This window comes from Myodes glareolus, chromosome 18 (assembly GCF_982192425.1).
Source record: "Myodes glareolus chromosome 18, mMyoGla1.1, whole genome shotgun sequence".
Lineage (NCBI taxonomy): Eukaryota > Metazoa > Chordata > Mammalia > Rodentia > Cricetidae > Myodes > Myodes glareolus.
In genome coordinates this window covers 67,691,796-67,704,938 of record NC_142043.1, presented here as the reverse complement: position 1 = coordinate 67,704,938, position 13,143 = coordinate 67,691,796, and the positions used below count along the sequence as shown (strand labels likewise).

Genomic DNA, 13,143 nt, shown 5'->3' with positions numbered 1-13,143 from the left:
CAGCACCGGCACCCACCACTCGATACCCTTGCTCTCCCTGGGGCACTGTCTTCCTCCCCCACTCCACTGCCTTCCAGCTCTCTGTGAACTCTGCCAAGAGCTCTGTCCACACTGCAGTATGGAGCAATAGGAGCTGGCAGACAGACAGACAAGAAACAGCCAATCTCTAGCTCTAGGCATACACAGGACTAAGCGGCCTGAAGGAATCTGGGCTTCCCATGCCCTCCAAAGCCTGATGGGTCTCCTTTAGAGATCCCTCAGATCATTCCCCAGGTCCTATCCAACCTCCTACCAGGAACCTGGCTGCCAGATCCCTGTCCAGAACCAACCGTGTGCTAGCTGCAGACCCGCGTCCTAGCCAAGCCAGGGCCTCAGTGTGCTGGCCAGAGGCAGATGCCACAGCCTCTCACTGAAGAGATCTCTGATTACATGCAGCCCATGGGGCCCAAGACCCCAGTACACACTAGGAGAACAGAGAGTCTAAGGCCAGAGAGGAACTTCGCCTTACCTGGAGACACTTAGCAGGGGCAAATCTCCACATTCTATGCTGACCACCGCCTGTGTTCTGAATGCCTGAGGCTGGGTCCCACCTCTCACACTTTCTCAGGCTCCTCCTATACCTGCTCAGGTCCTCCCCACCTACTCAGACTCCTCCCTACTTGCTCAGGCTCCTCCCCCATCTGCTCAGACTCCTCCCCACCTGCTCAGGCTCCTCCCCACCTGCTCAGGTCCTCCCCACCTGCTCAGACTCCTCCCCATCTGCTCAGACTCCTCCCCATCTGCTCAGACTCCTCCCTACCTGTTCAGCTCCTCCCCATTTGCTCAGGCTCCTCCCCACCTGCTCAGGTTTCTCCCCATCTGCTCAGGCTCCTCCCCACCTGCTCAGGTTTCTCCCCACCTGCTCAGGTCCTTCCCACCTGCTCAGGCTCCTCCCCACCTGCTCAGGTCCTCCTCGGTTTCTCACTGTAGTGGTCCTGCAGGCTCCTCCTCTCATTCTCTTTTCCCTTTTCTGAAAAATGCTTTTAAATGTAAAAACCAGGAAAAAAATAATGAAAAAACAAACCCTAGGAAGTCAAGTGGAAAAGCCTATATTGCTGCAGAATACAGTAGACTGCAGAGAGGAGAGCAGGGGAGGGCAGGGGAGGGCAGGGGAGGGCAGGGGAGGGCAGGGAGAGCAGGGGAAGACAGAGGAGGGCAGGGGAAGGCATCCAGGCCATGCTAGGCTCCCTGCAGGAAACAGGGCAGGCAGGAGGTAGTTGGGAATCTCTCTCTCTCTCTCTCTCTCTCTCTCTCTCACACACACACACACACACACACACACACACATACACACACACACACACACACATACACACACACACACCACTTTCTCTTCCCCTCCTTCCTTCCTAAGCCAGGCTGTCAGCAATCCCAGCCTTAAACCTGCTCCCAGGAAAAGAGATAGAAAATGGGCCCTTGAAGGGGTGGGTGGCCGACAGTGTCCTGCCATGAAGCAAGGCCATGGCTAAATGATGGGGTTCTGATAGTAGAGTTCAGGTAGCAGAACTGGGGTCCAGTACTGTTTGTGGTGGGGATCACCCCACCCAGGGATCTCATCTTCCCCTGAGGCTGCTCCAAGGTGAGCTAGGGGTAGGGGAGAGAGAGCTGGACTTGGATCGCCCTGGGTCCAACACTACACCGAGCTCTGGGTCTGGCCAGACAGTGGCTCAGTCAGGCCTGGCCTGCACTGTCCCAACCTCCTCTCCACTCGGCACTGTCCAGCCTGCTCACTCTCTCACCCTACCTGTCCCGGTGAGTTCACACTGTGCAGATGTACACACACCAACATGGGTAACATCCATGTGGCTTGCTCAGGTTGGCAGCTGCTACCTCACTTCAGGCCTCCCAGGACCTGCCTCTCTGACAACCTCTGCCCTACAACAGGTCTTTGGGCAGGTTGCCCCCCTAGCCAGGAGCACCCTGTACCAACTGGCCAGGGATTTTCCACTACCCACCAGCCCTTTTCTCTCACTGGGTTCCTTCTCCCTAGGACACGTACCCAGGGGTCTGCTGGGGAAAGGGAGTCGTCCATGTTTGCTACAGGAACAAGGGACAGGGTGCAAAGGGACAGTGGTGAGCATGGGTGACAGGCTCTGGAGGAATGCCACCCGCACATGCCCCTCTCAGGGGTGTCTATGCCCCCAGAGCCTACAGTGATTGTCCCTCAGAGCACCTTATCTTCCACAGGCTCTGGGTACACTGTGGTGCCGGATGTCCACTTCATGAAGCGGACAGTCTGCCCCCATGGGTTCTAGACACACTTGTAGATACATGCCCATGGGCCTCTCTCAGTTCTGCCGTCTGTTCTGTTATTCCCTTGCAGCAAGCACTGGAAGAACAGGGACACGGAACACAAACAGGCAGAAGGACAGCAAGCTGACAGTGTCCCTTGGCTGTCCCAAAGCTCAGCATGAGAGAGCTGGGCCAGAGAGGGGCGTGTGGCGCCATCCTCTCCCTTGCTGAGATGACTCCAGCTCCTGGTGGGCAGCGGGTCACCTGGGGAAAGACGTGTCAGGTCTCAGTGGACTCAGGTCTGTGCACAATGAGAACACAATCCCGGTGTTCAGAATTGACGTGCGACAAGGAAACCAAGCAGGGCAAAGGAAGGTGAGCTGGACTGGCTGCTTCCTCCCCATGAACTTTCAGACAGGTTACCAAGCCTCTCTGACCTGTAAGACAGAGAAGGCTGCAAATGTCCCCTGGTGGGGCTGGTGGAGGTGCAGTAGAACTTAGTGTGGCAGGGCTGCTGGACAGAGATGGAACTCACCACTCAGCTGGGTCAGGGTCCCTCAGAGTGTTCTCGGGTCCTCAGCTTTGGAGACTAGGGTCTGGGCTTAGCATTCACTATTCTTGAAACACGGTGCTGGGCAGTCACGGGGCCACAGCTCAGAAGCACGAGGGCTGTTCAAGGCGATGGCAGCATCCTCTCTGGAGGCCGTTAGCAGCATACACACCACACACATACACACATGCACACACACACGCACGCATGCACAGCACCACACACATCACACACACACACTACACACACGCGCGCACGCACACAAGCACAGCAGCACACACCACACACATGCACACACATACGGATGCATGCACAGCAGCACACACATCACACGCACACACACACACACGCACACACACACTCAACACACTGCTCGTGGTGGCTCCACACTCCAGGACCTCACAGAGACACAGCTCTCCCATCCTATCCCACAGAAGAGCCACCACCACAAGGACTAACGCAGGGCCACACACCCGAAACGGCCACACCTTGCACAATCCACAGCTATGCAAGCTCGTGCAGGCACCACGGCCACTGCTGATGCCACGGCCCCCACACACCACAGCTGTGCACACCACAGGAGATGGATTGAGCCCACCAGCCCACACAGTTGTGCCTAAATGACCTCGAATGGATGCCCAAGCATGGAGCCCTTTTCTTATAGAAGTACAGCACACAGCCACAGACAACACGCTGTCACAGAGACAACACAGATGCAAATGTCCCTAGTCAGTCAGGCAGTAAGTCTACCCACCGTGGCCCCCTCCCCCACAGCTTCCCCAGTCTCCCATGTCCACCAAGCATGTACACTCACTCTCTCAGGCCCAGCCCTTTCCTCATGGGGAGGTCCTCTTACTGAGCGCCCAGTGAACCACCCATTCACACCAGGTACCACGCGACCCCACACACTCCAGGGTCTGCTGGAAGCTGAGGCTCACGGCAGCTCTCTGGAGGCTCACACCTTACAGGCCTCAGACGTCTCGTTGCTTAGGCCTTTGCACTTAGCTGGGCAGATCTGAGCTGCTGTTCAGCACCCAGGGTCTATGGCAAAGCCTCATCTTCACTGTCTCCTCTCTTGGCACTGAGCCATGTCCCTGAGGGGTTAGGGATACCCAGTGAGGCATTAGAGACCAGCGAGACACTGTGACACTGGGGGCTAAGAGGGCGCAGACGGCCCCGGTCTCACCTCAGACACCCACTACTTCCCACTGACAGCCAAGTCACCCAGCAGTAAGAACATGATACATATCCAGCCTGGACCAGGCCAAGTGCCCAGGGTGAGGGAGGATACACAGACCACCATGAAAGCCCTGCTGTCCCTAGCTGGCCTACAGCAAGGCTCAGGGCTTCATTATTCACGGTGTTGGACTCTAGGGAGGAAATCCACTGAGTGATTGTCCTAATATCGAACACAAATGCATTTAGGCAAAGCACCTCCGAAACAATGAAGCCGGAAAAAATTCAGAGAAGGGAAGTGCTAGAGGCAGGTGCTGAGGAGGGAACCAAGGGGACGGAATGCAAACAGAAAATCGGTGGAGGCCTGTCCACTAATATCCTTCCACCCATTCCCCCTCAGCAAAATGACTGTTCATGGATGGAGGAAATCCACCTGCTCCCCAGATTCACTGCAGAGAGGGCTGGGGTTTCCCCAAGACCCTCACATACTCCTAGCTGCTGAGTGCAGACCCCGGTCTACTGACCAGTTCACTGGTCAGTCTGTGGACAAGGGGTGCTCAGTAGCTAAAAGGGCCCAGTCTGGCCAAGGTTGTCTCCATCAGTCATACCCAAGGGTACCTACCACACACAGAACAAGACCTCTACTCCTTTCTCATCCACCTCTGCATCCAGAAGCAGGCAGACAAGGGTTACACAAGGGCTCTCCAGCCCCATCCATGCCAGCTGTTTAAACAGGACCACTTCGTCCGAGCCACTGCTACCTCAAGTCTTGGCCACTATGGTCCCGAGGCAAGCAGTCGCTACTTCCCTCCTGTCTGCCTTCCCCACAAAGCCTTTGGGTCTGATGCCCCCAAATTTTCTCAGCTCTTGGAAGTGGTCCAGTCCTGCCCCTCTGCTCTCTCTAATGGCATTGGTCACCCCTGCCTTGTGCTGTGTAACTTGTCTGCATCAGAGAGAGGGCTGAGCGGAGCCAGGACTGAAGTCCCAAGTCCCACTTCTTAGCTCTGTAACTTTGGACAAGGTATTTAATTCTCCCTGGATGTTGTCCATCATCAAGTGTGAAGAACGGGGCATATAGGAGAGTGTGGTAGCACACATCTATAATCCTAGCAATCAGAAGGCTGAGGCAGGAGGATTGCCTTGAATTCAAAGCCAACCAGGCCTGCATAGTGAAACTCTATCTCAGAGAGATTGGTGGGGAAGGGAGAGAGGGGGGGGAAGGAAGAAGGAAGGAAGGAAGGAAGGAAGGAAGGAAGGAAGGAAGGAAGGAAAGAAAGAAAGAAAGAAAGAAAGAAAGAAAGAAAGAAAGAAAGAAAGAAGGAAAGAAAGAAAGAAAGACTAAGCAAGCAAACACAGGTAAGGGCACAGGACAGTGCCTGACGCAAGAACACAACAAAACTGCCCTGTGTTGTCCTGAGGTTGGCTTTCCTCTATGGGAGTCCCTCAAGAGATGTATCATCCTCCCTTTAACTCTCCAGGTCCCAGCAGACAGGGGAGCTCAATTAATAATAGTTCAATACACCCAGGCAGTGGTGGCACATGACTTTAATCCCAGCACTCGGGAGGCAGAGGCAGGTGGATCTCTGAGTTTGAGGCCAACCTGATCTACAGAGTGAGTTCCAGGACAGCCAGGGTTACACAGAGAAACTCTGTCTCAAAAAAGATAATAATAATAATAATTTCCATTTGCTGTCTAGGAGATGGGAAGCCAGTGGGCTGATATTGGAGATTCCTGCATGTAGAGAGACCTAGGGTGCCAGGCCAATTCCACCCCCCCCATAGGAGCAACATTCAGGCAGGAGAGAGCAAAGGGGGTCAGGGGCTGGCAGCAGTGATCCTGCCCTGCGGTTTGGCCAGAGTGGGGCGGGCCGTTGCACACTGGGATAAAATATTTAGAAGTCCACATCCCCGGGAAGTGGAAACTGACAAGCAAAATGAAATGTTGAGATGTAATTACGCAGGCAGCCCAAGCATGTCTCGCTGCAGGCAGCTCAGCCCTGAGCCTGGCACCGCAGTCCCTGGTAAGGAAGTCCTCCAGGGCCCTCCCAGCCAGCCCTGCCCTCTCTGCAAGCCAGGCTAAAGGGCAGCGGCGGCTGAGCAATAGAACCAGGGGTCGGGGGCAGACCCTGTACCCCATTTAGCTTTAGCTTCCTGGTGGAAAATGAGGCTGTTGACCCATGCCCCCGAAAGGGAACCGTCTGGCCTTGGTGGCTAGCAATGAGGGTGACACAGACCCAAAACAGCAGAAGTCAGCCTGACCCAGCTTAATGGTCAGGGCCGTGTGTGTGTGTGCGTGTGTGTGTGTGTGTGTGTGTGTGGTATGGGGGGGTGGTACCCAGAGACCCGGCTGCCACAAGTTCCAGTTAGTAAGAACTGATGAACCAGATCAGGAACTGACCCATCAAAACTGTCCCAGACCTGCAGCTGTTGGGCGAAGGCTTGCAGTCCCAAAGCTAGCCACCAGCCCTGGGAGGGGAAAGACATGCTAGGCAGGGAGGAAGGGGGCTTCAAGCCTCAGTCCTAGAGGTGGCCTGTAGGACATTTATGCCCACCCTGATGGGTGGGGTGGGGTGGGACCTGCCAGCTCCTCTGGTTTGGCGTGGGACTTTCCTCGTGTCAGACTGGCACTAGCTATGGCACGAGGGACCCTCCCCAGAACCTGACTGGGTATTAGAGATGAAGTTGTAATAACTGCTCACGTCTCTAAGAGCATCAGGAGCAAGAAAGGACTGACTACCGGCCCTTTAGCTCCCTTCTGATCTAAACCTGAGTCCGCAGAGGGACTTCAGCTTGTCCCAGGCTGACCCAGGCAGCCGACCACTCGAGCCCCAGCTGTGATGCCCCCTTCCCTGTGGGCCCTATTCTCACAGAACAGCCAGCGTCCCCTCCTACTCTCCAGTCCATTGTGTTCGCCCCTCCCTAAATCCACTCCAGAGTGTCCCCCAGGGGCTGACAGGGCACCCAGCTCCCTCTTGCTGTTCCCCACCCAGGAGCCCTGCCACTACAACCCCGTCATCCCGAAGCGCATGTGGATACTGAAGGAGCAAGCTCAGTTCACTGACTGACAATTGAGTTGTAGCTGGACAGTGGTCCAGAAGCCCGGCCCCATCTCTAGCCCTCCCCGCCGCACGCTTCCTGTGTTCCCTACCCATTCACTGTCTTCAGCCTCCTTCCTCTCCCCCTCTCCCTCCCACCCACCCCATCAGCCCTCCCTGACCAGACAGCCCTCCTTAGACAGTGAGCATTGCCCTGTGCTGCCTCGCTGGCCCCTCCCAATCAGCTCACATCCTGGGTATGTGGAGAAGGAAACTGAGCCCACCTGTGATCCAGAGCCTGCATGGCTGCCTCCGCCCACTCTGTCTCTGACTTAGGTGCTCTCTCCTCCCTGCCTCTTGCCCCTCCCCAGCCCCTCCTCTATTTCACTTCTTTTTGGTGACTAGTAAGTCATCCTGTCCCTCTCCCCACATCTCTGGACCAAAAGGAAGTTCTCCTGGCAAGAGGTGGCAAGGGCCTCAGGGCTCTTCTTGCTCCTCCTGCCCCCCTCATCCTCTCTTCCATCCCCTTCTTGTCAACCTTGTCCCGCTGCTTCCTACACCCAAGGCTTCCCTTGGGTCCCAAGGCCTCCTTAGCTTCCTTCTGGCTCATTAAAAATTTGCAAAGAATTTGCCTAGAATACCTACATGGTTATTCTGTCTATGGTAAAATAGAGCCAGATGTAGCACACAAGAGTCAAGGAGGGTGGAGACGCAGGAAGAGGAGGATCCAGGAGACCAAGTGCTCACCTGGGTGTACACGCCCAGAGGCAAGCCCGCACCCTCCAGTCCTCACTGCGCCCAATTACCTCTTCAGAGAAACCAAGAGCCCAAAAGGACCAGTGGCCCAACCACACGGGAAAGCCGCCAGGCCAGCCTGGGCACACTTCCTGCCTCGTAGCCTGTTCCATCTGGCCTGCTCCACCAGGACACCCTCTGAGCCAGGCCCAGTCCTGGGTCTCCCAAAGGAAGCTCTCTCCTGTCCCAGGCTCCCTAGCCTGCAACCACAGCCCCTTCAGCCATGCGCACTGACGGCTGGAGACCAGCACTTTCATCTCCCTCCTTGCTGCGGCCAGACCTGCCTGGTCACAGCAGCGTCCAGGAATAAATGTGTTTGGGTAAGGAGGAAATTGGTAACAAAGCAGAGGGGAAGGGCTGTGTCTCGCAGACGCCCGGCTGGCTCGGTGTCTGCAGGCTGGCCAGGAACAGGCAGTTTGCTACAGGCTGGAGCCAACCCGGCTGAGCAGAGCTGCCCAGGAATGCCCAGCCTGGCCTCGGTGCCACTCTCCGTGGTGCTGAAGCTTGGGCTGGGCCCAAGCACCTCTGTCCGCGGGAGCCCAAGACCACAGTGCCTAGAACACAACCCTCCTTTCTTCTCTCCACCTGAACCCACGGTCCAAACCCTCATCTCTTAAAAATATATTGGGGTGTGTGTGTGTGTATGTGTGGTGTGTGTGTGTGTGTGTGTGTGTGGTGTGTGTGTGTGTGTGTGTGGTGTGTGTGTGTGTGTGGTATGTGGGGTGTGTGTATGTGTGGTATGTGGGGTCTGTGTATGTGTGGTTTGTGGTGTGTGTATGTGTGTGTGTGGTGTGTGTGGTATGTGTGTGTGTGTGGTGTATGTGGTATGTGGTATGTGTGTGTATGTGGTATATGTGTGTGATGTGTGTGGTATGTGGTGTATGTGTGTGTGTGGCATGTGGTGTGTGTGCGTGTGTGTATGTGTGGTGTGTGGTATGTAATGTGTGGTGTGTGTGTGTGTGTGTGATATGTGGTGGGGGGGGACAAGTCCATCACCCTTGCACACCCTCATGTCTCTGTTCACAGCCCTCAGTGGCTCCAGGCACACTCCCCCTCTGGTGGCCCAAGAGGCTCCAGGTGATAGGTTCCTCTTCTTTCTCTTCATCCTGTTCCCCCCATGACTCTCCCCAAATGCCAGTCTGGCTCTACTGTGGATAGAGTCTCAGAAGTCTAGAACAGGCAGGCTGTCCTAGGGGCTGTCTGAGGAGCTGGGTGAGGCGGCAGAGTCTGTTCAGCCTCAAGTACTCTGAAGGGGACATGTGGAAGGGGACAGAACAACAAGGCAGACAGAAACGGCTTCAGCACCCACATGGCCCTGTGCTGGTCCTACACAAGAAGAACTGAACAATCCTGGAGAGGTGTGACTAGGGTCACACAAGTGTGCATGGGGCAGGGGCGGGACAACACTGCTGGCACTCTGCACAATGCCGGGGGTGGGGCAGAGCCCCAAGGGAGTCAGACAAGGAAACTGTCTGTGGTTCCTCCAACCCCTGGGACAAGGCAATGGCTCATGCTTGGCCGCTACTCCAAAAGCTTAGTGGTGGCATGGAGGGCCACAGGAGGGAGCAGCAGGGTAGACAGGTCAGCAGACAGGAGAAAGCCACTGATCTGACTGATCTGGGCCTTTGTCAGCTGCTGCTGAACAACCAGAAGCAATTAGAGGAGCCCCCTCCTGACTCCATGGGTGCCTGGAAGACACAAGAGGATTTGGGGAGAAGATAAACTTAGAGACTTTGGGATGAAACACTAGGAGGTGCTAAAGGAACTCCTGGCTGCAGGAGCACTGGCGACCTGAGGTCTGGGGCCAAGGGTCACCGCGGTACCTGGCCTCCAGTGAGGTAAGACTGGAAAGCTAAGGGCATGAAGAACTCAATCGTGGGAATCCAGAGGTCCCCTGCCCCCACACCTTCACATCAGCGAAGAAGCTAAGGCTCAGAGAAGTACCCTTCCAAGTTCAAGGCCAACCACACCCACAACAGGTCTAGAGCTCAGACTGACTCTCAGTGGAACCTCACAGCGCTTCTGGGGAGGGGAGGGGCGGGGTGCACACACTATTCATATTCCTGTTGGACCAAAGTGGAAACGGAAGGCCCAGGTTCAAGGCAGTGGGTTAGAGCTCAGTCTCCTGCCATAGCACTTGGGCCCTGAGCCTCCTGCCATAGCACTTGGGCCCAGAGCCTCCTGCCATAGCACTTGGGCCCTGAGTCTCCTGCCATAGCACTTGGGCCCAGAGCCTCCTGCCATAGCACTTGGGCCCTGAGTCTCCTGCCATAGCACTTGGGCCCTGAGTCTCCTGCCGTAGCACTTGGGCCCTGAGCCTCCTGCCGTAGCACTTGGGCCCTGAGTCTCCTGCCATAGCACTTGGGCCCAGAGGTGAGCAGCAAAAGCCAACGCCACCAAGGGGGATTCTTTAAACCCCAAAACATCGCCAGGCGGTGGTGGCATGTGCCTTTAATACCAGCACTCGGGAGGCAGAAGCAGGCGGATCTCTGTGAGTTCGAGACCAGCCTGGTCTACAGAGCGAGTTCCAGGACAGTTAGGACTGTTACACAAAGAAACAGCATGTTCCTTGCAGCACGCACATGGCTTCCTGCGGAAGACAGAAGGCAGTAGACTCAGAGCAGGGCAGCCCAGCAAGTGACATCTCCCTCTCGCTGCTGTCAAGGCACACTCATCAAAGGCCAGCAGAGAGAACCGGGGGAAGTGGCAGCACACACACGCGTGCACGCACACACACCAGGGCCTGATGACATCTAACCCTAGGGACTCACCAACCTGAGAGGTGTCAACACCCTGCTGCAGGCCAGAGCATCAGAGAAACCAGAGCAGACAGGCAAAGTCCCCGAGGCGGGCCATGCAAGCATGGGGGTTCATCTTCGTCACACAGGATTGACCTGGACATCAGTAGCAGCCACATTCATGTCAACACCTTGCCAATCCCCAGCCTAGCGAAGACACCAGCTGGGGCCTGGTGGGTCTTGCCACTCAGCGGGCTGATCATGGTGGTCCCACGGGCAGTGCCAGGCCCCAGACACGCTGGGTCTGAGGTTCAGGGCAGCCTGTGGGTTTCTGGAATGCGGGGAGGAACAGGCATGTGGCAAGGCCCCTCTCCTCCTAAATTCTCCAAGATGGGCCTCAGGCCACCTCCTCAAAGAGTAGGCAGTTGTGGGGCGGCGAGGGGAGGCAGAAGCTGCTGGGTCACAAATAGGCAGATATTCCAAGCTAAAGCCACAACAGTCCCCTCCTGTCTCCCCCTACTCCTGACTGAACCACCCACAGAGTAGCCAGGGCTTACTCCTAAGCACCCATCATAGCCTTCCTGAACCCAAAGATGAAGCCCTACAGTACCCCTCTGGTGCCCACTCCAGTGCCCCTCTGGGTGTCCACTCCTGCTCCCCTCTGGTGCCCACTCCAGTGCCCCTCTGGTGCCCACTCCTGCACCCCTCTGGGTGCCCACCCCTGTGCCCCTCTGGGTGCCCACTCCTGCAGTCTTCGGTCCTTCCAAGCTCTCCACGAGGGAGGTGGGCCTAAGTCTTCAGTGTCTATGTGCGCTTAAACAATGTGCGGAAGGACTTGTAATCGTCAAGGTGGAGATGGGGAGGCGGTTGGCACAGGCAGGGCTTCATCAACCATGGAGTTGCCCCAAGCATGGAGTTAATAGATGAGGGTGTCATGGGGCTGATGGGACAACACTCTCCACCATAGGACAAAGCTGTGTCCAGCTCCTGTCCCAGCCCCTTCGATCTGGCTGTGTGGCCTTGGGAAGGCCATTTGCTTTCCCTGGCTCTGCTTCTCTTTGAAATGGGAGGGAGGGCTCACATTCCTCTGAAGGACCCAGAGCTGTGTCCAGGGCAGAGACCTGACATGCTCACCACCACCATGAGAAGTCCCAGCCTGTGACCAAAAGCAGAGCCTTGCCTCCCCTCTGTATCTCCCCTCCCCTCAAGTCTCCCACCACCTCCCAGATGACTTATACTTCAGAGGACAAATCAATACAATATACGGCCAAAAACATCTTTAATCTTTCTCGGGGATTAGGCTATAAGGTGCTGCGGCCTCTTTCTCCCAATGTTCAATTCTGATTTCAATTTGGCCTGCTGGAGCTCTCCACCCTCTCCACCTCCCTCCCTCCCTCCCTCTCTCTCTCTCTCTCTCTCTCTCTCTCTCTCTCTCTCTCTCTCCCCCCACCCACCAAGAGGTATCCTCCAAACCAAATACCATTTAGCAACAGGGCTGGGTGGGTACCCCTCAGGTAACAGGGAGAATCAGACGATGATAGACTAGACAGCCGGATCTCAGAGGCACCGGACAGTATAGAGAGGTAGCCACGGGAAGGGCTTCTTGCCAGACAGGAGCTGGAGGATCCAGGGCCCAGCAAGGGAAGGACTGGTTTTCTTGCTTTTCTAGACTTTGCCATCCTTCCTAAGCATCTTTTGTGGACTATTCTTCCCCACTCCCAACACCTGATTAGGTGCTTGAAAAAGCAATTCGCGGCCCTGCCTTTGGCTGAATACGGCAGACACCAGCTTCTCCTGTGCCTGCAGGCCACGCACACACTCTCACCTGTGTCCCTGCCACACCCCAGCTGGCCATGATCCCAGCAAGGGGACAGCGAGGGCAGAAAATAAAGTAGATAAGGACACGAAGCCGGTCAACACTCCTTGCCCTGGAACTTGGGGTCAAAGCCACACCTGCCCCTCTGTACCGTGACAAGAAGTAAGGTACTGGGTGACCCCTGAGGCCTGCAGTGACACTCTCCTCCGAGGCTGGGGCCACCCAGACGGCAGGCTCAACACATGTTCTACTGCCTCCAGGTCCCTACGGCAGGGTTAAACACTATGACTAAACCCTCTCTGCCTTGCCAAGTCCCACGAAGGACAAGCCTGTGCCTTCAATAGCTCTCTGGTCCAGGGCAGGAGCAGCCCTGGAATTACAGAACCCGTAGCACAGAGTGGCACCCAGGCAGCTTTCCCACTACAATTAAAGGGTTTATCAGAGAATTGTAGCAGGATTATGCCTGCAGGGCATCACCACCACCAACCTCCGGCCACACTGCAGGTTTGGGAAAAGCAATTAGAGGTTCGGGCCCTGCAGGTATAAATACACACTGGCCAAGGTCGAGGGCAGCGGTGAGCTACTTAGAGCCCACAGGATGGGGCTGCCAGGAGCACCAGGGCCTCCCCTGCCCTCCACTCAGGGAACCCTAGGAAGCCACAGGGGCCTGCTTGCCACCTCAGGACCCTCCTGCTGTCACCACCACCCCTCAGGACCCTCCTGATCGCTGGAGTCCACATCCAGATGTTAACCCCTGCTGTG

General features: G+C 56.2%; 1 protein-coding gene across 2 annotated transcripts in view; it reads right to left on the bottom strand.

Moving 5' to 3' along the window:
* Grm4 (glutamate metabotropic receptor 4) overlaps positions 1 to 13,143 on the bottom strand; it is a 74,154-nt gene that overhangs the window by 32,877 nt on the left and 28,134 nt on the right. The gene's annotated exons all lie outside the window — the stretch shown is intronic.